Source organism: Tenrec ecaudatus, chromosome 2 (assembly GCF_050624435.1).
Source record: "Tenrec ecaudatus isolate mTenEca1 chromosome 2, mTenEca1.hap1, whole genome shotgun sequence".
In the NCBI taxonomy this organism is placed as follows: Eukaryota; Metazoa; Chordata; class Mammalia; order Afrosoricida; family Tenrecidae; genus Tenrec; species Tenrec ecaudatus.
In genome coordinates, this window is record NC_134531.1 from 155,939,908 (window position 1) to 155,966,093 (window position 26,186).

At 41.1% G+C, this 26,186-nt stretch overlaps 1 protein-coding gene across 4 annotated transcripts in view; it reads right to left on the reverse strand.

The window, feature by feature from the left end:
* The window catches only part of JAKMIP2 (janus kinase and microtubule interacting protein 2), a 213,939-nt gene that overhangs the window by 109,622 nt on the left and 78,131 nt on the right, over positions 1–26,186 (reverse strand). The gene's annotated exons all lie outside the window — the stretch shown is intronic.

A 26,186-nucleotide genomic window follows, 5' to 3' on the forward strand; every position in this document is an offset into this window, starting at 1 on the left:
CAAAATTTCAATCAGAGATGGTCTTCGTATCAAGGAACACTCTCATCTTCGCAGAGTACTGGGTTGTTGGGGACAGACAGTTTCTAGATATTGCATGTCGAAAATGGCAGTAAAGATATGAAGTGCCTAGCTTACAAGCTTTTATGGGTGTATTCACAGTTAAATGGTTAAAAGTGGGGGAGTTCATCCTTCATGTATGGAGAGGATAATGCTGAAAAGATCCAGAGAATTGCATTCTGGTTTATGGTTAATTAATGTGGCCCATTCCTGGCTTGCTGAAAGGGAAGAGGACTTGAAGCACTGTTGATTACCCTGATGAAGATGAAGATGAAGGATTGCAGCCTTCGGTCTGGATTACAACTCAATATAAAGAAAACAAAGTCCCTTTTTCTTACTCAGATGTTAATTATGGTCATTTTTATAGTGAACATCATGGTAGATGAAGAAAAGATTGTCAAGGATTCATCTTACTTGGATCCACAATCAATGCTCATCGAGGTGGCAGTCGAAAGATCAAACGATGCACTACATTGGCCGTATCTGCTGCACAAGGTCTCTCTAAAGTGGTGACAAGCAATGAAGTTACTTTGATGACTCAGGTGCACCTGACACAAGCTCGGTACTTTGCCCCATATGCAGGTGAAAGTTGGACAATGAATAAAGAAGACCGAAGAAGGATTGATGGATTTGAATTATGAATCTGGCAAAGAATATTGAAAGTACCATGGATTGCCAACAAGAACATAGTCTGTCTTGGAAGTAATACAACCAGAACGCTCCTTGGAGGCAAAGATCGCAAGACTTCAGCACATACTTTGGCACTTGACTGAGGTAGCTGGGTTTGCTGGCCCGTGGAGCTGGGGCTGGGTTCCTCTGTGTTGAGTAGCATGTTCTTTGGGCATTTGTTAGCAGCCCGAAAAGGCTTTCTAAAGCTCCTCAAGCAGGGCAGAGACCACACCAACAGGTTGAGGCCAGAAAGAGCCCAGTCTGTGGGGGTGGCAGTGATAAATGCCCTAACAGTATCCTGAGCATTTCTCACCTGATTTGTTACTTGTTAACTTCCCCAACAAACCCTATAATTAAGAGCATTGCCCATGAGTTCTGTGCTGCCGTCATAATGAATTATTGACCCATCCACAGAAGTAGAGTGATGGGAAAGAGACAGTTGCTGTCACAGCAGGTTAAGAAGGAATGGGCATAGAAGGTTGGAGGCTGGAGGCGTATGTGTGACATCTGATTTCTAGCAATCAGCCTTGGGAGCCATGACATTTTTTCCAATCGTCCTATACTTACCTCACTGTATCACTAGGGTTCTGCCAGAGGACTACATTATCTACCAGGCATCAGTCAGCTTCTCCAGAGTAAACCACATGGATTCTCTTTGGTCGTCCATCAAGATGGTCATTATTAGATGGAGCAATGGGGAAAGTTTCTCTTCCTTAACTTGTAAATATCATTGGCTGCCAATACCCATTTGATACCGTTGTTTACCTGGATTTTCAGAAAGACTGGGGGGATGTACCTGGTGGTTAAGTGGACCATTAGGCTGTTAATGGCAAGGTGGACTGTTCAAGTCCATCAGCTACTCTGGGAGGGGAAAGATGAGGCTGTGCGCTCCTGTAAAGACTTAGAGCTGAAACTACGCTTCTTCACTAGGATCAGGCATTTATTGGATGGAGCCAGGGAAGATAATAACACCAAAGACACAGCAGAATGTGAACACCAAGGTGGAGGCAAACATCTGCATACAAATCAGCCAGAGCAATTTGTATCTCATCATCTGCCATACAGAAGGTCACGAGTGAGAGGAATCTTTATGGAATCAGCTCTCTGGTGTCACAGAAAAGCACACTCCTGGCTGTTAAGGATAATTGTCCTCTGAGTTCATGATGCCTTGAGATGTCTTTTGCAGCCCATAAGCCCATGATGAATGTGTGAAAACCCTGCATTAATTTAGTTAGGTCGAACCTTGTGATTCTAATAAAGTCATTGAAGAATCTGCCCCTTCTGCAGGTTACTGAGCCTGCAGCACTCAGTTCAGAGGCAGTTCCTGGTCACTCCTCAGGGAATGTCTGAGGGGCTGTGTGATCCTTAGCACAGCCTTCGCTTCCTGCACTTCAAATTCCAGGTCTCCTTTTTCCATTCTCAGGATAATCCCTGGGAGGTGGGTCAATCAATCCGTTTAACAAAAAGAACTGAGAGAGAATGAGAAGCTCACCTTACCTAGAAGTAAAGGCGTTCAACTTGAAATTATAATAATATTCTATTTTTGTGTCAGCGGAAACAAGAATTTTTAAAAGAACTCTCAACTTACATTGCAGTGTGAATGCACGCACACAGGCACAGCCTCTCTGCAGGACAACACGGCGATGTACGCTGCAGCTGCTGTCAGTGCTGCGGAGTCTCTGCAACCCAGTGTCACGCTATGCCTCTGAGTAGCACTACCCCACGACACCCCCTAGCCTATAAGCCTTACGGAACATGATTGTCACATCTGCTCTCCCACAGACTAACTGGTGGTTTTGAACCAATAATCTTTTGATTAACAGCTAAATGCTTACCCATTGTATTACTCTTATGGATTATACAAAAATCCAAAGCCATCACCACCGTGTCAATGCCGATTCATAGTGACCCTGGAGGATGGAGTGGAACTGTCTCATTGGGTCGCCAAGACTGTAAACCTTTCCAGAAGCAGGTTGTCACAGCTTTTGCTGGCAGACAGCCGGTGGGTTTGAATGAATGACATTTGGTTTAAAATCTGGGCATTTGACCAACAGGGTTTGCCCTATGAATTATAATATGTCCTAAGAAATGTTGTTTGTGGTAGTTACATAATTTGGTGTCACTTTGAGGATTCAGAGTGAAGGGGTGAAGTCTAGCCTGTCAATCAGGCCGTAGCTAGCTTGATGACCTCATTTGGAGGCACTAAGGAGATAAGTAGCTCTTGGAGGCTGGACACAGGCTCACTCCCTGGGAGACAGTGCAGCTGACAAGACACATGATACTACTCTAGTGCCCTGAGCTGAAGGAGCCACGTGGAGACCCCTGCCAGCACTGAGATGCTTACAATGTCACTGGATCCACAAGGCTTCCCACCCATTTGGCTTCTGATCTTCCTGCATTCGGCTTCATTGCATGTGTTTCTGTGAGTCTGAAGAGGAATTTATAAGTTGGTATTGGACATTAATGTAGGACTTATGGATTTGATCTGGACTGGGCTGGGATATTTTCTCAATATCCAGTTGCTTCTTGTATACGAAGCTCTTTCTTATACATATGAGTGTCTACGAATTTGTTTCTCCAGTCTACCCAGACTAACATATTGTTAGATACCTTTGAGTCAGTACTGACTCGTACTGCCCTGTACACAACAGAGCAAAACGCTGCTCGAGCCTGCACCATCTTCACAATCGTGGTTCTGTTTGACCTCATTGTTTCAGTCACTGTGCCAATCCGTCTGGTCAAGGGCCTTCCTCTTTGCTGCTGACCCTCCACTTTACCAAGCATGGAGTCCTTCTCCAGGAACTGATCTCCCTTGACAACAGGTCCAAAGTATGTAAGATAGATTCTTACCATCGTCTCCTCTAAGGAGCATTCTAGCCACACTACTTCCGAGATATAGCTGGTTAGTCTTTTGGCAGCCCATGACGTTTTCAATATTCTTCACTTGCACCACATACTAACATATTGTGTATATAACATATAAGACCCTAAATTGTGTAAACAATTAAATGCAATCCACTGCTCAATAAGCAGTGCAAAACTTTGAGAATGTAGACTTTGCCCTTTCGTCCTGGCTATCTATTTCTGAAAAGTTTGCCTTGGAAAAGCCTATGGAGCAAAGTTCTACTCTGTCACCCCTGAGTTGTGATAGACTCGAGGGCACCTCGATGGTATTCGGGTACCCTAACAATAGTATCATTCCTACAGTGCACCAAGCTCTGCGATTAGACAGGTAGATTCTGCCTTTTATCTAAAAAATCTATCTAAATTATCTCAATTTGTCAAATAAGAAAACTGAATTAGACTCAGCGAAGTTTAATACCTTACCCACATTCTCACAGCGAGTGAAGGGCTGGAATTTGTATGTAGTTCTTCCCGTTGCCAAGATACACATTTTCTTGCACATTGTGTTCCATAGCCTTCTAGGAGAGCTTCTGAATCAGTTTTTTAATATGAAATTATATTGGTACACTGATGTAGCATGTATTGTTTAATTCCATGTACATATCAAGCACCATGGTAAGCACTGTGCAAGGGTCAACATCAGGCCACAGCCTGATGACGCCTTCCTGAGAGGTGCAGCCTTCTTACAAGGAGAAATGCGGAGCCTCCCTCTTTCCCTGCCCTTTTATCTTCATGCCTACCAGGATCATGTCTGACTCCAGGGGCAGCACAATAGGGGCTATCTGACCCTGAGAGCTGCTGGCACCCTGCCGCAATCCCACCAACCTTGGATCTGTGTGACACTGCACCCAGCAGCCTGTGAGCTTCCTACTTCACCATTCTGCATCATCAGCCTGCAGCTACGTGAGTCTGTAGAGGGCCTTATGAACTATCAATCGGACTTTTGAACTTGCATTGCGCTAGACAGGAAGGCCTTCTTGATACATAATTTTTTATATAAAGCTCTTTCTTATACATAAATGAGTGCTACCGGTTTTATTTCTCTAGACAACCCAGCCTAATACATCATCTAATACCACACTTTGAGAAATAATCAATTAATGTCAGAGCACCCCTCCACCAGCCTAGGAGTTTCTCCTACTCTCCATGTATGACTCCACTGCTCAGCGCCATGCAGGGCAGAGCTACCAGTATTTCTCTGGCATCCCTACATCCTACATCATAATCAACCATTCCAATATTGGTACACACATTGTACATTTTGCATTATGCTCATCCTTCTTTCAAAATGTTTGGCTCAAACTGTGGATGTGATAGAGATGTAACAGTGGGTTTACCATACTATATTTATCATGAGTCAGTGATGAATATGTAAGTCAGTCGGAAATAGAAAGTAAAGAGCTCTCTTAACTAACAAAAAATAAAGTTGAAACAGGAGGATGACAAGAAGCCATGATCCAAATGGAATTCTTTAATGGGGCAGAACCTGCAGAAGATTTGCTGCAGGTTACGTCAATCGACTTGAGGAAAAGTCAGTGAGGGGAAAAAGAAGAAAAAACGTTTCCCTACGATCTAAGTCAGAGATAAAATTTAAAATTACCCACTGCCCCTGAGTCCATTTGATCTCATGTGATCCTGTAGGACAGAGTGAAACTGCCCCTTTGGATGCCCGAGGCTGAACTCTAATGTGGAGCAACTAGTCCGTTTGAACTGCTTGCTTGGTGGATGGCAACACAAGTAACCCACTAAGCCCCCAGGGGTCCTAAGTCAGAGAGAAGGGAACTCTAAATATACACTTATTAACAAATGTCCACATGCTTTCTAAACGAATTTGTTAGGTTAGAAACATTTTAAATTATGCATTATTAAACCAATGACCACAAGATATTGTGCATACAAAACTGTTGTTGTTCGGTCTCACCCAGTCGATTTCTGCCCACAAGGACTGCAAGGCTCTTCTAAATGCTTCTAGAGTCTTTGTAGCTCCTACCAATGACTGGCTGGGATCATGCAAACAGGGTGCATACAACTCTACCATGGGCATGAATCAGCTTTGCCCTCTCACTAGGCTTGAAATGAGCTATCTCAGAAGAGGAATGGGGGGAGAGGCTCCACTACCATTAAGAAAGAAGAGCAAGGAGTGGAGTGCATCCTGTGGATCCTGAACCTCTCTAACCCGTGAGACACCAGAGAAGTCGCAGAGAGAAATGGCTAGAGTAGGAGCAGCAGCTCCAATGGCCGCCGGCAGGGTAGTGAGCCTCTGGGTTCTTGTAGGAAGCAACACTGAGTGACTCCAAGTATGAGGCTAACTTGTGGAGTGGAATTCCGCCAGGCACTTAATGGAGGAGCTAGGTTGTTAGGAGTCAGAATTGACTCAGTGGCAGTGGGTTTGGTTTTTTGGAAGGTTTGCTGACTCTCAGAACTAGAGCTGGCTGCCTTTGAGCTGAGGCACGTGGCAGAGGGGTATTTTTGCTTTTGCCAGCAGCGCTAAAGGAGCTCTGTAACATCACCGGAGCAGGGAAGAGCCCGAGAGGTCACAGGGATGAGAGGCTGAGAACCAGAGAGAGGAGTGCCTGCAGGCTGGATGAGAAGAGACCCACCTGATGAAAGAACTGCACCCTGAGCGTTTCTGATCCTGAATTACAATTTGTTCCTTAATAAGCCCCATACTATGAGCATGGTCTGTGAGTTCTGCGGGGTCGTTTAAAGAAATTATTTGACCCAGCAGAGAAGTAGAGCGTGCCAGGGAGGAAGAGTTGGTTTCAGAAGTGGTGAAGAAGGCTAGAGGATGGAAGCACGTCTAAGCTCTGCTTCATAGGAATCCACATGAAGCCGATGTGGAGTTTGATTCTACTTCCCCCTTGTGAGATCTGAGCTTTGATGTGGCCCTCATGCCTTTCCAGAGCAGTACCATGTGACAGGGGCGAATGCCCGCATCAGGTGTTCTAGGATGTGGTTTTTCACTGAAGGTGGCCAGCTTTCTCCTGCAAGCAGCCTGGTGGGTTGGAGCTAATGATCTTGGTTAGCAGTCAATGGTTAATATAATCATATTTCAAGGCAACTGCCATACCCAAAAGGGTTCATGTGACAATAGGGGGAAAAAAAGTGGCAACTTGAAAACACATAAACTGAAAGAAGAAATTGTGGCTGAAAGGAAGGCTTATAATGCTTTGGCCACCAGGTTTGAAATATTGATTCTTACACCTTGAAGAAAATCAATATTATCTAAGGAGTTTGCAGAAATGAGAGATGTCAAGTTCTGCCCCTACTAATTCTGAATTAGGTGCTGAATTCGATGGGAGCTGGGCATCTATATTCTCAATCAGCTCTGCACGAGATGCTGGTGCACAGGCCACACTTCAAAACCCTGCCTTGAGTAATATCCAGCGATGTGGGAGGAGAAACAGATGGGAATTACTGTTTTCCCCATTTCTGCTGTAGTAATTGGCACCTTAGTTATTAAATCAAAGAAACAATTCTTTATGTTGACTTCTGTTTCTTCTCTTTTAACGTGAACCTGCCCCCATTTCTACATCAAATTTCCTGAAGATGAGAATCATCTTAAAATTGACTTGTTTTTTGTTTGTTTGTTTTTGTTTTGTTAGGGCATGTTATTAAATCAATAATACGAAGCACAAGAATTGTATCTTAATCAAGGAAAAACATTTGACCTCAAAGTCCACGGTTGACACAATTCTTCTAATACTGTGGGTCCCCTGAAGCTCACAGTGGCCTTTGTGTACCTCACTGCATCTCTGAAATCAGGGTGGTGCTCAGGGAGCTGAAGGTCACAGCGTGGCTTTACTCCTCAAGTGCAGTCACACTCTGAAAGGAGGGACACAGCACATTTTGGTATTTGTGGCAACCATTCCCCAAATAGTGCCAGTGCCAGGAGGGAATCGTTTAATCTGAAAGGAGCATCTTGAATAAACCATGGAGTTGAATTGTAGCAGCAAATAAGATCTATTGTACACAGTTTTTAAATCCGTGAAATTGGATTCATGGTGCTTTCCAATGTGAAAGTGGTATTTTATCATTGTATTATGCAAATTTAATTACATTAGGAACATTGAGATGAATCTTCTGAAAATGTTGTTTGTACCTGTGAGACTCATGTAGACTATCGTGTGTGTGTGTGTGTGTGTTCATGTGTATCACAAACCCAAACCCGTCACTGTGGTGTCATTGCTGGCACAACCTCCCTGGCTTTCCAAGGCTGTATTCTTTGAGTGCCACATCTTTTGACCCTGGAACGATGGCTGGGTTCCAATTCCAGACCTTTCTTTTTTTTTTTTTTTCAGACCTTTCATATTTAGCAGTTTGAATGCTTAACCACTACACATGGGGTCTCCTCGGATATGCACATAAACAAACACAGAAACATTGATGTAAATAGTGCACATGTCACAATATTTTAAAGTGGAGCTAAATATTTTCCCCTGTGGTCCATCCTAGGAAGCAGTCACATATTAATAGCTTACTCTGAAGTCAGTGTGGGAAAAAAAGGTGAAAATATTATTCCAGCCTTCACACTTTTGCTAGACTGTGCTGTCCTTTTGGTTCAGGCCCCATCACACTGTGCTTGGCAGGTTTTTTTTTAAACCAATGTACATACTTCATCTCTCCATTATATGGAAATTAAAAAAAATTTTAATCATTTATCGGGGGCTCGTACAACTCTTATCACAATTCACGCATACATCCATTGTGTCAAGCACATTTGTATATTTGTTGCCATCATCATTCTCAAAACATTTTCCTTCTATTTGAGTCCTTGGTATCAGCTCCTCATTTTTTTATATGGAAAATTATTAAAGACAATGATATATGATACTCATCTGTGTATCCTTCTTTCCTAATGAAGTGATCTGCATATAATAGATTATAACTAACTTCTAGAAGAGTATTGAATGAAAAAATTAGTTGGGAAAGATGATTTCATTTACTAATTAACTTCTCAGCCTTGGGCAAGTCATTTAATTTCCTCGAAACCCACTTCAGTTATCCTTGCAAGTGGATTTAATTTTATTCAAGACATTTTATCTTAAATATATTTTTTATTTCAAAACTACATATATTCCATAAAAACTATATAAACTATGCAGATATACAGATATTGTACGGCATACAATATAACATTTCTTCCACCAACTATATCAACTACAAAAAAAAAGTTCCATAAAATACCAGTCAGCAGCCTACATGTTTCTATGGGGGGTAAAGTACCGGGGAGAATAAAAAAAATTAAAGCAAGGCTTAAAAGCCAAAAGTCCTAGAATTTAGTTTGGGCTTTCCCACTTACTGGCTGGCTGACCTCAGAAACAAGGCAATTAACTTCTGAAGCTCCATTTCCTAGGCTGTAAAATAAAGATTGTAAGACAAGCTTCATCTCCTTGCCAGGGTTGTTGTGAGGTCCATTAAGATAATGTATATGGAAAATAGCTTACATAGTCCTACACAAATGAAGGTTGTGGTTTTTATCCCTCACTACCAATGTTTTAATGGTATTCAGCATTATATCATTATAGCACAATGAATTTGAAATGCACTGAAGCTCTGGTTTAAAGAAACATAAAATGAAATGATAGATGTGATGGGAAACAGCTCTGGAAACTTAATTACATTATGCAAATGATAGGTTACATTTAGTTTCTTATTTCTTGATACAGATTTTCAAATTGACTAGACAGATGCATTCTAAGCAGTAAAATGTCTAGGTGATGAATTAGAGAAAAGAATAAAAGTCTTTGTATAATTTCATTTGATCCAGAAATCTTAGACTACTATCTCTTTCTGAACTTTACTCATTAATTTTTTTAAATCTAGCATTTTACGTAGCAATATTCTGCCAGGAGACATGCTGTTGTTGTGCCTGGGGGCCATCTAGTCGGTTCGAACCCACGCTGACCCTATGCACAACCCAGTGAAGCAGTCCTTGGTCCTGCACCATCCTCACGATTATTCTGACGTTTGAGGTCATGTGGAAACCACTGTGTCAATACATCTCCTTGACAGTCTTCCTCTTTTTCACCGCGCCACCCCCCCTCCAACTTCACCCCCCAAGAGTGTCTTTCTCCAAGAAAATGATGCTTTTGGGCAATACATCCCTAGTATGTACGTAAGATGAAGTCTTGCCGTCAGTGATTCTAGAGGCACTCTGGCCATACTGCTTCTAAGTCACATCGGTTTGCTCTTTTAGCAGTTCATGGCACCGTCAATAATCTTCACTAGCTACAGCTCAAATGCATAGATTCTTCTTTGTCTTCCTTATTCAATGCCCAACTTTCACATGCATATGCTACAACTGAAAATACCATGCTTGGTGAGATACAAAAATACAGCCAAGTTCCTATAGACACCTAGTTTTTGAACAGAATTAAAACACATTAAAGGAGCAAGAGACAGCCTGTTCAACAAACGATGCTGAAAAACCAGATCTTCATCTGGAAAAGGATGATAAAAGACCCATACCTCACACAGTGTATAAAAATGAATTCAAGAGATTCAGATACCTAAATATAAATCACACAATATCAAGACCATCAATGAAAAATCAGGGAAAAACTTAAGGACCCTAATACTTCAAGACATAAGCACACTACAGAACATAATGAATAATATCCACACTACAGAAGATAAAATAAAGACTTGGACTTATTAAAATACAATATTTATTCACAACCAAAGGCTACATCCAAATAGTCAAGAAAGAACCCATACATAAGAAAAAAAATCAGTCATAAAACATCAGACCAAGGACAAATCTCTAAAATCTATAGAAAACTACAACATCTTAACAAGAAAAATACAAATAATCTAATAAAACATGGGAACAACTCATGAATACACAATTTACCAAAAATGACGTTCAGGCAGCCAACAACTATATGAAGAAACATTTGCAATCATTAGCAATAAGAGAAATACAAATTTACACTACAATGAGATATCACCTCACACCAACATTTTGGGCAAATTTCCATAAAATGGAAAATAATAAGTATTGAAGAGAATGTGGAGATATAGGAACACTTTTACACAGATGTGGGATTGTAGAATTATACCTCCATTATGGAAATCAGCATAGCACTTCCTAAAACAAATCAAATTCAAGTACCGTATGATCCAGCAATCTCTCTATGGGGTAATATGCCCTAAAGAAATTAAGAATATAACATGAACAGACGCATGTATGTCAATGTTTACTGCAGCAATTTCCACTGTAGCAAAACCAGAGAAACAACAAAAACCCCAACTGCAGAGGAATGGGTACACAAGTTCTGATACATTCATATAATGGAACTTTACAAATCAATAATAAACAAGGAAAGATAATTCTTCTATACACCACAAAACATAGACAAAACTAGAGAATAGTATGCTTAGCAAACTCAATCTTACAAGATAACTATTTAATATCACCATTGTTATAAACAAAGACAAAGAAGAAATATGGTTTATACACCAAAAGGCCAGACTTCGATGACAACAAAGAGGTCAGGGACAGGAGTGGGAAAAGGGAGAGGGGAAGCACGGGGAGGAGACAAAAAGTGGCGGGTTTCGCAGAAAATAAATAAAGAAATAAATATTGCTTCATAAGAAAACAAAACCCCTCATGATTGGTTACCCCTCATGTCTACATATTGATCTGAGAGGCTGAAAAGGGAAAAAGTCAAACTGAAGTGGACTGGAGTCTTCAGTGACATACAGTTCATTTCAAACAAACCAAACTCTCACTTGACATACAATTCAATAGTTCAATCAGATAAAGAAGAGCTATGAAATCATCACCACGATGTTACACCATTTCCTTCCTTCTTGTACCCATTGGTCTAGCCCCGCCTTGTCCCCTCCACTTCCCCTTCCAGACCCCACCTAATTACTAATCCAGTCACTGTCTCCATCGATCCACCCATGCTGAACTCCCTATACAGACAAACATGCAAAACAACAAAGGAGGAGGACTCACCAACAAGGACCAAATAAAAAGCATAAAATATGTAAAACCTGGAATAGATTCAAAATAAGTCAAAAGGAAGATCAGATGACAGATGATGCATCCCAACCTAACTAGAGTTGCTGACACCCACTCTACAATGCCCTATGTCTTATATGAAAATCATTCCCATCCCTGACTGTGGTAAGAGGGGACTCTCCAGAGACTCAGTCCATGTAGGGACCCTGCAAATTGATTTGGAGTTTCCACTCTCATTATTTATTTATTGTTAGATGCATTCCGGTTGGTTTTGACTTTCCCTGACTCTATGTACAACAGAACAAAACCCTCTGCCTGATTCTGCAGGGTTTGAGTCCACTGCTGCAGTCAATGTGTCAATCCATCCTGTCCTCAGGGATAGAAGCAGCACACTGTCAGACACAGCACACTGTCAGACAAAGCACACTGTCAGACACAGCACACTGTCAGACACAGCACACTGTCAGACACAGCACACTGTCAGACACAGCACACAGTCAGACACAGCGCCAGGAGATGAGCCCCTCCAGTTGCAAGGTACTCAAAATAAGGCTGAGGAAGAGCTGCCTCCTCAAAGTAGAGCGGGCGACAGTGATGCGGCTGAGGAAAGCTTGTGGGAGGAAAGCCTTCAGGACCTTCAATTGCTGATGGTGCCATGACTCAAAACAGAAGAAACTGCTGAAAACATCCATTAATAACTGGGATTTTGAATGCACAAAGTATGAATCTAGAAAAACTGGAAGTCCTGAAAAATAAAATGGGATACAGAAAGAGCAGTCTCCTTGGAATTAGGGAGCTGCAATGGACTGGCTTTGGCTATCTTGAATCACAAAATCTTATGAATTGCTATGCTGGAAATGACGCAGTCAAGAGGAATGGCTTGATCATGATCAAAAAGGACAGTTTGTCTATCCCCATAAAAATAAATCCAATCAGGGGGAACTGATTACAAGGATCCACATGTGACCTCTTCCCTGGGAGAGGGACAGCAGAGAAGGGGGGAAGGGAGACTCCGGATAGGGCAAGATATGACAAAACAACGATGTATAAATTACCAAGGGCATATGAGGGAGGGGGGAAGGGGGAGGGAGGAGGGGAAAAAAAAGAGGACCTGATGCAAGGGGCTTAAGTGGAGAGCAAATGCCTTGAGAATGATTGGGGCAGGGAATATATGGATGTGCTTTATACAATTGATGTATGTATATGTATGGATTGTGGTAAGAGTTGTATGAGTCCCTAATAAAATGTAAAAGAAGAAAAGAGAAAAAAATGATTAGGGCAAAGACTGTACAGATGTGCTTTATACAATTGATGTATGTATATATATGAACTGTGAAAAGAATTGTATGAGCCCCAATAAATTGTTAAAATTTAAAAAAAATAAATAAATAAAAATAAATCCAATCAATATGGCTATTATTCAAATTTATGCACCAATCACTAAAGTTAGTGATGCAGAAACTGTAGAATCATACCAACATTTTCAGTCAGAAATTGGTCAAACATTCCATCAAAGTGTACTGATAATTATTTTCTATTGGAATGCAAAAGTCAGGGGGGGGGGAAGAAACAGTGGTTGGAAAATATGATCTTAATTATAGAAACTAACCTGGAGATGACATAATAGAATATTGCAAGACCAACAACATCTTCATAGCAAATACCTTTTTTTTGGGACATCTAACCTCCTAAATTTTGGAAGACAGATACTTGGCCATCTGACTGAAAGAGATCCATATGTGTGCCCATTCCAAAGAAAAGTCACCCAGCAGAATGCTCAAACTATACAACAATACCATTGATATCTCATGTAAGTACAATTTTGTAGAGGATTGTCCAACAAATGTGGCAGCATCGTCCAACAACAGTGGCCAGCGGTTGAGGCCAGATTTAGAAGAGGGCAATGAAGAAGGGATGTCATTACTGAAGGCAGAAAGAACTTGGCTGAAAGCAGAGAATGCCAGAAAATTGATTACTTGTGTTTTATTGATTGTGTGGGTCATAATTCTCATTAACTAATGGTAATTCCAAAATACTGCATCATCCTGATGCAGGTCCTGTACGTGGATCAAGAGACCATTGTGCAAACAGAACAGGAAAATGCTGCATGTTACTGAACCGAGAAAGATGTACATCAGAGTTGTATGCTGTCACCATCCTTGTTCAATCTGTGCAAATCACCAGAGTCACTGGCTTATATGAAGAAGAATGTAGCATCAAGATTGGTGGAAGGCTTATTAACAACCTGCAAAATGCAGACGACACAATCTCGCTTTCTAAAAGTGAGGAGGCCTTGAAGCACTTGCTACTGAAGATCCAGGACTGCATCCTTCCATAGGGATTACAAGTCAATGTAAAAAAACATATATCCTCATAACTTGGCCAATAGGTAACATTATGACAAGCGGGAGAAAATAATGCCGTCGAGGATTTTATCTTGCATAGGTCCAGACTCTAAGCAGCAGTCAAGGGATCAGAGGAGCAGTGCATAAGGTAAACCTACTGCACAAGAGCCATTTAAAATGCGACCAGGCAAGGATTTTACTTTGATGACGAGGCACACCAACCTAAGCCAGGGTATTTTCAATTGCCTCAAAAGCACATGAAAATAGGACATTGAATAATGAAGACTGAAGAATCGACACACTTAGATACATTGGGGCTGGTAAAGAATATTGAAAGTAATTGGACTGCCAAAAGAACAATCAAATCTTGAAAGACGTACAGCCGGAATGCTTCTTAGAGGCATGGATGGTAAGACTTTGCTTCACACACTCTGGGACATGGGACATTGCGCTTACTAAAGTGTAGTGGCAGCGAAGGAGAGGAAGACACAGTGGCTGCAACAATGGGCTCAAATATAGCAACAGTTGTGAGGATGGCTCAGGACTGGGTGGTGCTTTGTTTTGTTGAGCTCGGGCCTTCTGTGAGTCAGAACCGAATTGATGGCACCTAACAGCCAGAACAATAGGCTGCACTCTTATCGTTCCCTGTAGCTTTTCTTGCATTTCAAAAGTGTTTCAGTGAGGGGGCCCTTTAAAACCAGGAACTGGATGCTTCACTTGGCTGCTCTCTTGTCTGCCTTAATGTAGATACCATCACCACACAGTACCTAGCGCCCACCCCTTGCAATGCCTATGGAAATGATGGTCATGCCTATGAATGTTAAATGCAAAAATTGAAGAGTACACCTTCAGACACAGGCATTTCCATTCTTCACTCAGATCGAAGCTTGAATTTGACCCTGTGAACTGATAGGAGATATAGCACCGAACGAGGCAATCTAAGCTAAAATTAAAATGGCTGAGCTAAGGCTAAGGATCACTGTAAATTTTCACACCATTTCAAACCTTGCTGCTTAGAAACAGATGCTATCATTAAGGAAGTGATTTTCCTTTTTTGCCAAGCTAAGAAAATGGATGCAATATATCCTGGAGCCCCTGGAGCCCCAACCTCCTCAGGATATCTTATGCTTTGGGTGAGGTAATAGTTAAAACCCTGCTCCCCACGGTATCCACCGTGTGATGGTTTTGTGAAGGTATAAGACCACTTACTACTTTGCAATTTTATTTTTTAACCAATCAGTATTCCAGCTCTAGGAATGTAACCAATAAAGCTAAAGGCCAAGCTGTGATTTGTCCTTCTTTGACTTACCTCAATCATCGTATACCACCACAATATTAAAGTCCCCAATGGTTTCTACAAAACTATTGTTGTAATTCCTGTGGTCTTAATGCAGTGCTCATTCCACCTTCCCCGTTCCTTCCTCCAGGGAGGAACCTTTTGGAAGAAGGATCTCCATTCCTTTGAAGTCTTCCAAGGTTTATTAATAGCACTTCCTCTTTGCTTTGGGTTTGCCATTGCATCTGGTTTGAGTAGTTCGTTAGAATTCTGGCTTCGTATGGCTCTGTGAACTTGCTTCATTTTTCCAAATGTTCGTTAACTTTGTTCAGTTGTGTCTTTTATTGTTGTGTGTGTGAGTGTGTGTATGAGAGAGGGGGGACAGAGAGGGACAAAGAGAACAAGCCACAGCAAGGGCTGACTGTTTTTCACACGCGTGCTTACTGTTTGAGTAATCACTATGGTGTCCTTTAAGGGGCTGGCCCAGCTACTTGTGAGTTGCTGGATCACTGACACACTTTCACTAAGGATGGTCTAGAACTGAACGAGTGCCCATAGGGGAAGGCCATTTCACATGGGGAATTCATTCTCTGCAGAGTGGATTGCAAAGAAGGGGCCCAAGAATAAATCAGTGAAGTATAAAGCTACAGGTTCGAGCCCATGCTTGGTGAGGTTTCTTGCTCCTGTGCCTGCCATTCTCTCTCTTTACCTATCTCCTTACTTACCTACCTATTTCTACTTACTCGGCACAAACTTAAAAAGCACGCTTGATTTTGCACATTCAGCCTTAGTAAAAAGGCGTTGAGTTGACAGAACCATCACTTCTCTTGGTAGCAGCTCACAAACCTGCTCAAATCATAGAAACCACACAAACGGCTAAGACAAGTAAATTAATGGTCTACCGTCCAGGCAGCTACAAACCCAGCCAAGTGAGAAATTCCCATTTCAAAAAGCGAAGCCCTGGAAATAACAATGCGTCCAGAACTAATGTTTGATTATATTTGATTCATACTGGTGGGCCCTAAAAATGTCCCCAATATAATTAGAATACACGGACTGGAAAAATGCCCAGGCCAGTAAGCAGCCCAGAAAAAAAGGAGGAAGGATGCATGTTTATAAAGTCAGGAAGAGAAGAAGATAAAATAGAAAGAGGAGGTTAGAGAACCCCAAAAGGGATTTATCCAAAGAGCCTGGTACAACAGATACAGATTACTAAATCACTATATTGGGAGCTCTTACAGCTCTTACACCAATCCATACAGTAACAGTGTCAAACACATTTGTATATATGTTGCCATCATCAATTTCAAAACATCTTCTTTCTGCTTCAGCCCTTGATATTAGCTCCTCTTTTGTCCTCTCTCCCCCATCCTCCCACTCTCATGGACCCTGAAGAATGATAAATTATTATTAATTTTGTATCTTTCAACATGTAATAATTTCTTGTTTGGGGATGGCACTACACTGCTTAAGTAAAGCTTATATCAACAATAATCATTTTTACTAAAATATAGGCTTAAATTAGTATTAATTTCAAAACAACTCCCCGATTTTTAAAAACACAGGCCTAATACTCTGATAAGGGGATTTGCTCTCTAAATGAAAATGCCACTTGCAATTTATTCAGGCTGGAGATATTTTTCAAAATTTGCCAGACCCATTTCCATTATATCTTAAGATAAATAATATCACAGAGAATACTCTTTGTTGTTTTCATGCTTTGAATTTATCTGAATAACCCATTTCTACCATTTCGAACTATTCATTAGCTTTCTCACCTACTAATATAGAACACAGTCTCTTAACAAGCACAATTGCTGGCATCCAAAGACAAGCTCACAAACCTAAAGGTACACCTCAGACAGATGAGTTACAGGAAACGACCCCTCTGACAGGAGAGCTCCACAAGCCACTTTGCAGACATCCGTTAAAGGCACAGTCCTCATTCAAGCTCAAACACAAACCAAACTCACTTCCATCAAGTCAATTCTGACTCAGCAAACGTATAAGACAGTGATCCTATAGCCTTCCTATAGAACTGCCCCTGTGTTTTTTCCCGAGACTGTAACTGTTTATGGGAAGAGAAAGCCTCACCTTTTCCCAGAGTGGTTTTGAACTGCTGAACTGTTGAGGTTAGCAACCCAACTCATAACCACTGTGCCCCTACAGCCCTCGTTCAAGATTACTATAGAGAGAAAGTTAATAAATAGAAATAGTAGAAAGTGCATTGGGTATTAACATAAATTTAAAGGTTGACAAGAACGGTATATTCTCTGGTGGTTATTATTTAACTTAAGATATAATGTAAATGGGTCTGGTAAGTTTTGCAAAATTTCTTCAGTCTTAATAAATTGTGAGTGCCTGTTTTATTTAGAAGATGAATCCCCACTCAGTAAATCTATGGGCGTAACAGGGCTGAGTTAAAAATGGGGGGGGCGTGCTTTAAAACAACCAAGAGCCACCACTCATCCGTCAGCTTGCCGTGCTGCAGTGGCTTGCAGTGTTGCTGTGTCACGGTGTTCCGAACCCCAGCAGGCTCACCCAAAGGAAACAGGTTTGAGTGGACCTTAGAGACTAAAGGCAGACCCAAGAGAGAATGGGCCGTCCACTTCCTGGACTTGGCCACTGAAAGCCTTACGGGTCACCTGGAAGCATGGTCGGATCTGGGAACGGAAACAGGTGAGGCTGGTGCAGGAGCAGGTGGCGTTCTGGTCTGTGGTACGTGTGGTGGCTATGAGTAGGAACGGACTTGCTGGCCACGACATGGATGGAAAGGTACAACCCTGGCCGCTCAGATTTCTTTCTGTTGATTGCTATGTTACTAGAACCTGGGGAAGCCCAAGGAGGGAAAAAGTCTGAAAAGTATTCGTGATTTCCTCCAACACTAGGCACGGAATCGTGAGGTCAAACAAAAGGAGCAGGTAAACTCCTTTTAGAAGTTACCCCTCACCCTTTACTAAGAAATAAGGATTGGGCAAAAGCTTCCAATTGCAACAACAACAACAAAAATATAGAATAAGAGATTGTTTCATCTTCCTATAATTCAGAATCTACGTGTACCCTGGAGTTTACAAAGAGACAAGATACATTCCTTAATGGAAAAGTACTGGCAGAGTGAAGCATTCTTTGAATGTAACAACTATGTCATTTCTCACTCTTCTAACTACCAAGGTAAGAAAAGACTTTCATTTCCCCCCAAATAGATGAAAAGGACACTGAAACTGCTTCACAATTGATTGGTACCCTGATTTATTTATACGCAATTATAGTCTTACTAAGCCCAAATAGCCTAAGGAAACATTCAGCAGATGGCTGAAAGTAATAAGTAGAAAGATTAATGTGGGGGGGGGTAGTTACCAAGAAAGATATTAATTATATACAGGCTCAAAGGTCAAATTATGGCACATTCCCATAATTTGGTCTCTACATGAGAGCTCCCACTCAGGAAAAGGTAGGATTATGATTGTCTGATAACTCCCTACCTACAGATAGAGTTATTAGTTTATATTATAACACTTCTCAAAAAAGTATTCTGATTAATTTAATGGTAATAAGTGCTTATATAAATTGAGTAGCTCTATTATTCTGATTCCTAATATGCCCATTCTTTTTTAGTTTAATAATTTTATTGGGGGCTCTTACAACTCTTCTAACGATCCATACATCAGTTGTATCAAGCACATGTGTACACAGCTTGCCATCATCATTTCCAAAAAGTTGTCTTTCTACTTGAGCCCTTGGTATCAGCTCCTCTTCCCCACCCCTTCCCCGACCCCCCATTCTACCCCCACCGTGAACCCTTGATACTTTATAAATTATTTTTAGTTTCATATTTTACGCTGCCCGCTTTCTCCCTTTACCAACATTTCTGTTGTTTCTTCCCCTTGGTGGTGGTGGTGGGGGGTTGTTGTATGTCAGTCATTGCAATCGGTTCCCCCCTTTTCCCCCTTCTCCACCCACCTTCCCCACCCTCATAGTATCACTGTTCTCATTGTCTACAGGGCTCCTATGAATTGGAACCAACAATAGACAGCAACAATATGCTCAGGTTTTAATAACACCAAATTCTCTCTGGTAAAGAATTTATATTTTACACTATGTAATGTTAAAGCAGCTTCCAAGATCTTTTTAAGTAGCCTAAACTAAATTTAAAATATAGGCTATATTTATTTAAAAAGGAAAAATGGAAATTTGGCTCTAAAATACAAGATACAATTTGTCCCAAGTTAAAAAAAGAAGAAGATAAGAGAAATTTATATCCATATATATTTGTAGAAAGTCAGAAAATAGTTGCCTAATTATTCGGGTTGGAGTATGGGAGGGAAGCTCAAGGAGAAGTCAATGGGGCCAATAGCCCACGAAAGGTAGAGGGGGAGGAAGGTGGTGGGGAGAAGTGTGTGGTGAGCAGCCGGCCTCACGGACAGGGGAACAAGTAGGGAAGCAGAGCCAGCATCTAGGAGAGGGTGGAGAGCCTGTGAGTATTAGAGCAGCACCAAGCTAGTGGAGAGGAAGCACTAAGAGGTGGCAGAAGGGGGAAAGTGAGGCGGGGCAGGAGAAGGCAAAAGGAAACAGAGGCAAGCTCTAGGAAGCAAAGGCATAGATAGGGAGATTAACAGAGGTGTGCACTTATGTAAATATATTCGTCCAAAATAATAGAGGTATTTGCCTATGTACATATATTTATAAGGCAATACATTGAAGCTAGAAAGGCCTTGGGCCTCGGCTCATACCTCCCCTCCGTGCAAGAACACTTTGTTCTAACAAATTGGCATTCCGTGATGCTCACCTCTCCAACCCCACACTCAAGATCACTGAAAACAACATGGGTGCATAAGCAGATGTGGTGACAACAGAGGATGTGCCTGGCTATTAAAAGATATCGTGTCTGGGATCTTAAAGACTTGAGGTTAAACAAGTGGCCACCCAACAGTGAAGCAACAAGCCCACATGGAAGAAACACACCAGCCGCTGGTGAGATCGTGAGGTGTTGAGACTGGGCAATGGGCATCAGAAGATTCACAACAAACAGTAAACAAACAAACAAAAATGCATTGGTGAGAATGGAGGGATGTTGGAGTGGAGACCCAAAGCCCATCTATGAAGAATGGAGCATCCCCCCCCAGAGGGTTCGCAGGGAAGGGGTGAGTCAATCAAGGTGCAGTTGAGCACTAACAGGTCATACAATATACCTCTGATCCCTGAAGGCCTCCTCACGCCCCCACCCCCACCCCCGCTATCACCACTTCAGTGCCGCTTCCCACTCTGGACTAGATGGGAGCATGTACACAGGTATAGGCAAGAGATAACACTCACAACACATGGAACCCAGGAACAGGAATGGGAATAGAGATACCAAAAGGGTAGGGCGAAGGAGGGAGGGTGGGGAGGGAGAGGGGCACCAATCGCCATGAATAGCATATAACCGCACCCCCCCCCCCAATCAGGGGGAAGAACAACCGAAACCAGAGGGGAAGGGAGTGAGATTTGAAAATAATTAACAATCTATCAGGATCCAAGAGGGTTGGGGTGAGGAGGAGGGAGGGGAAAAGAGGAGGAGCTGATCTCAAGGGCTCAATGGAAAGTAAATGTCTAGAAAAGAGCAATGGAATACAAGTACGAATATGTCGGATACAATTGATGCATGGTTTGTAATAAGAATTGTAAGAGCCCCCAATAAAGTGGGAGGAAAAAAAGAAGTCAGAAAATAAATAAATAAAATGTTTAAAGTACTAAAGAAAGTAAATTAATCTTATGCCACACACAACAGGTTCCTGTATTTGAGAGTAACTAAAAAAATTTTGCTAAAAATCATATGCCATTTTATAAAAGAAAATTATTAAAATGCAAAGTGATTGTTTCTGGACATATCCACCCCCCAGATCTATACAAGCTGTTTCATCACTCTAACATTGCCAGAATTTACACTCAGATTTACATCATGTCAAAACGGTCATTTTGGCATCTTCAAGGGACTCCAAACATGTTCTTTGAAATGTTCTTTGAACCTGAAGGGCAAGGTCAGGGCTGTGGGATGATCGGGTATGGTTTGCCAGAAAAATGCTTGTAGGTCAGCAACTGGACATCCCCTTACAGAAGGGCTTCAGGGAGGAGATGCGCCAGTCAGCTTGCAGTTAGCACCGATGAAACAACTTTTCTCTAGTTCCTAAATGCGTCCCTACCCCCCCCCCCCAACTCCCTCCCACTCTCATGATCCCAATTCTACCTTACAAATCTGGCTAGACCAGAGGATGTGCACTGGTACAGATAGGAAATGGAAACACAGGGAATCCAGGGCGGATGATCCCAGTGGCAATAGTGGGGCGGGGGTGGAAAGGGGGAAACTGATTGCAAGGATCTACATATAACCTCCTCCCTGGGGGATGGACAACAGAAAAGTGGGTGAAGGGAGACATCAGACAGTGTAAGATATGACAAAATAATAATAATAATTTATAAGTTACCAAGGGTTCATGAGGGAAGGGGGAGCAGGGAGGGAGGGTGAAAATGAGGAGCTGATACCAAGGACTCAAGCAGAAAGCAAATGTTTTGAGAATGATGATGGCAACAAATGTACAAATGTGCTTGACACAATGGATGGATGTATGGATTATGATAAGAGTTGTACGAGCCCCCAATAGAATGATTTAAAAGAAAAAATGATTACCATACATTCATAATCTTACCGTCAAAAAATGAGCAAGTGCACTTTAATGGGGAAAAGAAATTCCTCTGAGAAATTTTCCTGGACGTTTTCTCACCGACAGCTTTCTGTGTTCTTGAGACTTCTTTCTAATAAACCTTCCATGAATCATCCTGTATCCTTGGAGGAAATCTATTAAGTTTATATCTTTGGGATCCAAAAAGCAGCCACCACAACCTTTGGAGATGACTTACTTGCCTTGAATTTTTGTGGTCTACCAGATCCTCTGAGAAACCACTGTTTTCACTGGACTTAGCTCTCTGGGCCATATTCATAAATCCAGTACTTATCTCCACCTCTTACTGTTTCCACAACATGGTCATCAGCTCTGATCATGCTTACAAGACTGAAGGAAAGATAAGCTCTTGAGCGAGCTGATCTTTGTGCAAAGATTATAGCGCTCATCTTGTTGTGGCCAATGTACTCACTGAAAATCTAAAATGCCAAACCATGTGAGATACCAACTCCATTAGCTATCACATCAATGGTGACTCTTAAGAGCTTTTTGTTGTTGTTTGTTTGTTTGTTTTTGTTCTAAACTAATTTGTGGATTTCCGTCACAGTTTCTTTATTTGTTGAGGTTGACACTCTTTGCTCTTTTTTGTTTATCTCTGAGGTCTTTCCAAGCTTCTGTAAGACACAGGATCCATTGAAAAACTGTTGTTTTTGTTGTTCTCAGGGGCAGGAAACGGAAGGAGCAGCATCCCAGTAACCATTTTACAAAGCTTTGATGACTTGGCAAGATATGTACTTGAATTTTGTTGAAAATTTGGTATCAGCCCTGACTGTTAAATCTTTTTTTCTCACAGCAAAAAAATACCCCTTCTCTTTAAAGCACCCCAATGAGACTAAGGCAGTGTATGGCTGATAGAACTGGTCTGCAGCCTCCACTTGATGGCAGGGACGTGCCTAAACACATTTGTTTGTAATAAATCAGTGCAAGATGGGCTGCAATGTTTGTAATAATATTTTTTACTTATCCTCATAATTTGGTCTAATTGTAAATATAATTGCAACTTAAAAGATTATGCTATAAAAATATATAACAACAAAATTTAACAATTACACTAAAGATTTTTATTTGATATAATCAAGGCTCTAGTGGATTGCAAGTAAAGATCTGATAGCTAATTCATATGAATTTTAAAAGTTATAATGTCAACTAGCATATAAAATAATTCGGGTTCTCATTTAAGAGTAAAGCCTTTCCTTAATTGTTAAACTAAGGAGTTAACTGTATTCTTCAAGAATTCAGGCTTGAAAGAAAATTTCAATAAAAAAATTTACATCAGAATAAAAACCAGAACTACGTGGTCTTGAGAAAATAAAAGATAGCTATGAATCTGAATTGACTTGATAGCTATGGGCTATTTTTAATTTGTCGATATTTGTACATACACATACACACACACAGAGGTAAGTAAAAACTACTGCTCATTAGGCTCCAGCTCATGCATGCTTAGGCTTATTCCAGACAAACCATGCTTAAACATGTCTCTGGGATCAGTGAGAGGCTGGAGACATGTTCTCAGTAACACACGTGTCAGTCTCATTCGGATGCCTTCAAAAAATAAGATCAATCAAAATATAAGCTCTTAAAAAGCTGTAGCAGCATTCTGGGGGTAAGATTTCCAAGGATTGATATTGAAATATTTCTTGAAGGACACAAGATGATCCTGAGGCTTATTAAGAAGAAGGTTTAAGAAAAAGGAAAATTGTATTGGTGAGATATGTTATCAAAGGAACGTTTTTTCCAACTCAATAATACATTAGCTCGTTCTGCAGGGAACAAGGGTGTCCAACGAAACGTTTCCTGGAAAACTTACTTCATCCACCTTACAGCTGTCACCTTGCTAATTCAAAATAATTTTTTGTTTCCAAAATTCAAAGAACATTGAAAAGGAATGTGATCTGAGTCTCTTAAAAATTCCCAAACTGTTGTTATGAGTTGGTGTAAATTAGAGCGTGTAAAATTCTTCTTCCCCAATAGTTTTATTGGCATGCAATTCACATATCATACAATTCACAAATATCCAATCACACCAAGAAGTGTTGCACAATCATCATCACAATCAATATTAGGATATTTTCCCTCATTTTTATTAGCTCATCATTATTAGTTCCCCATTTCCTACCAACCTCCCCTGCCATACTCCCAAAGAGCCTTTAATCTAGTTCCTTTCTCCATAGACTTTCCTATCCTGGACTTCACACAGATAAAAACATTAAACAAACAAACATTCTAAAAATTAACAAAACAACAAAGTAAATCAGATAAAAACCTCAACAGAAAATAAAGAAGATAATATCGTGTTGGGGGTCTCAAAGATTTGCTTCCAAAAGAGCAGCTATCTAAGTGAGATGTCAACTGAATCCATGTGCAAATAAGCACACCAAGATAAGTGACTGAAGGATTGTAAATCATATAATCCAAAGTCAAAGGTGGGAATAGTATCAGGGTCTAAACTGTGCATAAGGCTATGGATAAAAGCAGGAGCCTAAGATACATTTGTGAGATCTGCATAGGAAATAAACCTCACTTGAACCATTAAAACCTTGTCAGTTGATCCCTTCTGATGGATGTTGGACCTGATCAGGTTTGCAACATTTTTGGTTTTTTTGTTTGTTTGTTCATATTGAGGCTTATCTCAAATGTGTTTTGTAATTTGGGGTGACCTTCTTGAATTGTATGATATGTGAATTGTTTGTCTGTTTTTCAGTATATGAAACCGAGGATTGATGAATCTATAGAGACAGCAAGCAGAATAAGGGTTTCTGGGTGGGGGGGCACAGTTGGGTGGGGAAATAAAAGAGAGCTGATGTCCAGGAGTTCAAGAAGGAAGAGAATGTTTTGAAATTGATTTTGGGAGCAATGGGACAATACTGTCTGAAGTGATTGAAGTATGGAATGATATGATATTACCTCTCAGTAAGATGTTGGTTTATTTGGGGGGGGGAGGAAATATTAAAACCTGGAACAAATTTAAATGGAGCATAAGGAAGATCAAATGATAGGGTGCTGAATGGTAACTGCATGCAGAATGTATTGGAGGTGGGTTGAAGTGTGTAGTTCTTAAAGGAAGAGTTGGAAGATGGAAACCCCACGTTCGGAAGTGTATGGAACTAGATGAAGGGTATGAGGATATAAGAGTTTCACACTTTGATATTTTTGATTAACAAAAGGTTTCTACAATTTTGTAGCAATGCTTTCTGGCTTACTCACATACAATTTTTTTTCTGTTTCATGATTTTTAATGCCATTTTTCCATAGGTTTTTTGAAGACCTCTCCAAATGTATTTACCTGTAGGATAATGGAATTAAAAGAAAATGGAATTTGTCCATGAATTTCTTTAAGTCTATCATATGTGTAAGTTTAAACCCCAATCAAACCACAGCCATCAAGTCAGGTCTACCTCACTGCAACCCTGTAGAAGGTGTAGTCCATGGCTTACCTGATGGCACCACTAAACCCCTTGTCAGGGAGCCAATTCCCCTCCCAGCAACCTTGGAGTAAGAGTAGAACTCCTGGGAGTTTCCAAGGGTGCAAATCTTTCCAGGAGTGGAAAGCCCCAGTTTTCTCTCAGAGAGTGGCTGGTGAGTTCCAACTACTGACCTTGTGGTAAGAAAGCCAATGTGCAATCCACTACGCTCCCTAGGCTCCTTGAGCGCGCCATAAGAAACCCTATAAAAATACACTTTTAAAGGGACACCAGCTAATTATCGAGGAAATCCTGTTGATGGTGCAGCCAGACTATGTCCAAGAGGTGCTGGTGGATTACAGTTGCAACCTGCTCTGGCCTGAACCGGTTCACTTCACATTTGGGTCAGATGGTTAATCTAAGCCTCAGACCCTTCAGATTCCTCCCCTATTTACATATTCTGTGGGGAAAAAACGAGGAAGAATGCCAGGGCCCCAAATGTTGAACAGACACAAGGACCTTCCCCCAGTGCCAGCAAAGAGAGAAAAGCCTTTCCCTACAGTATGGCAGATATAGTTATGTTAAAACATAACCGCTTATTATTCGATCCCCTTTGGACCATGTTCAAGTTATTTCAGTTTTAATGTTGTCTGCTTTCTTTTCAACTGAGGTTTTCCTGTTTTTGTATTGTCATTGTTGCTGGTTTCTTGTTTCTTTGCTTCCTATTGGTGCTTCGTATGGTTTTTTATATATGCAATTCAAGATAGGTACATCTAGAGACACAATACCTGCATTAGTAATTACCGAGGAGGATGGCAGGGGAGAATGGGGAGGAGATTA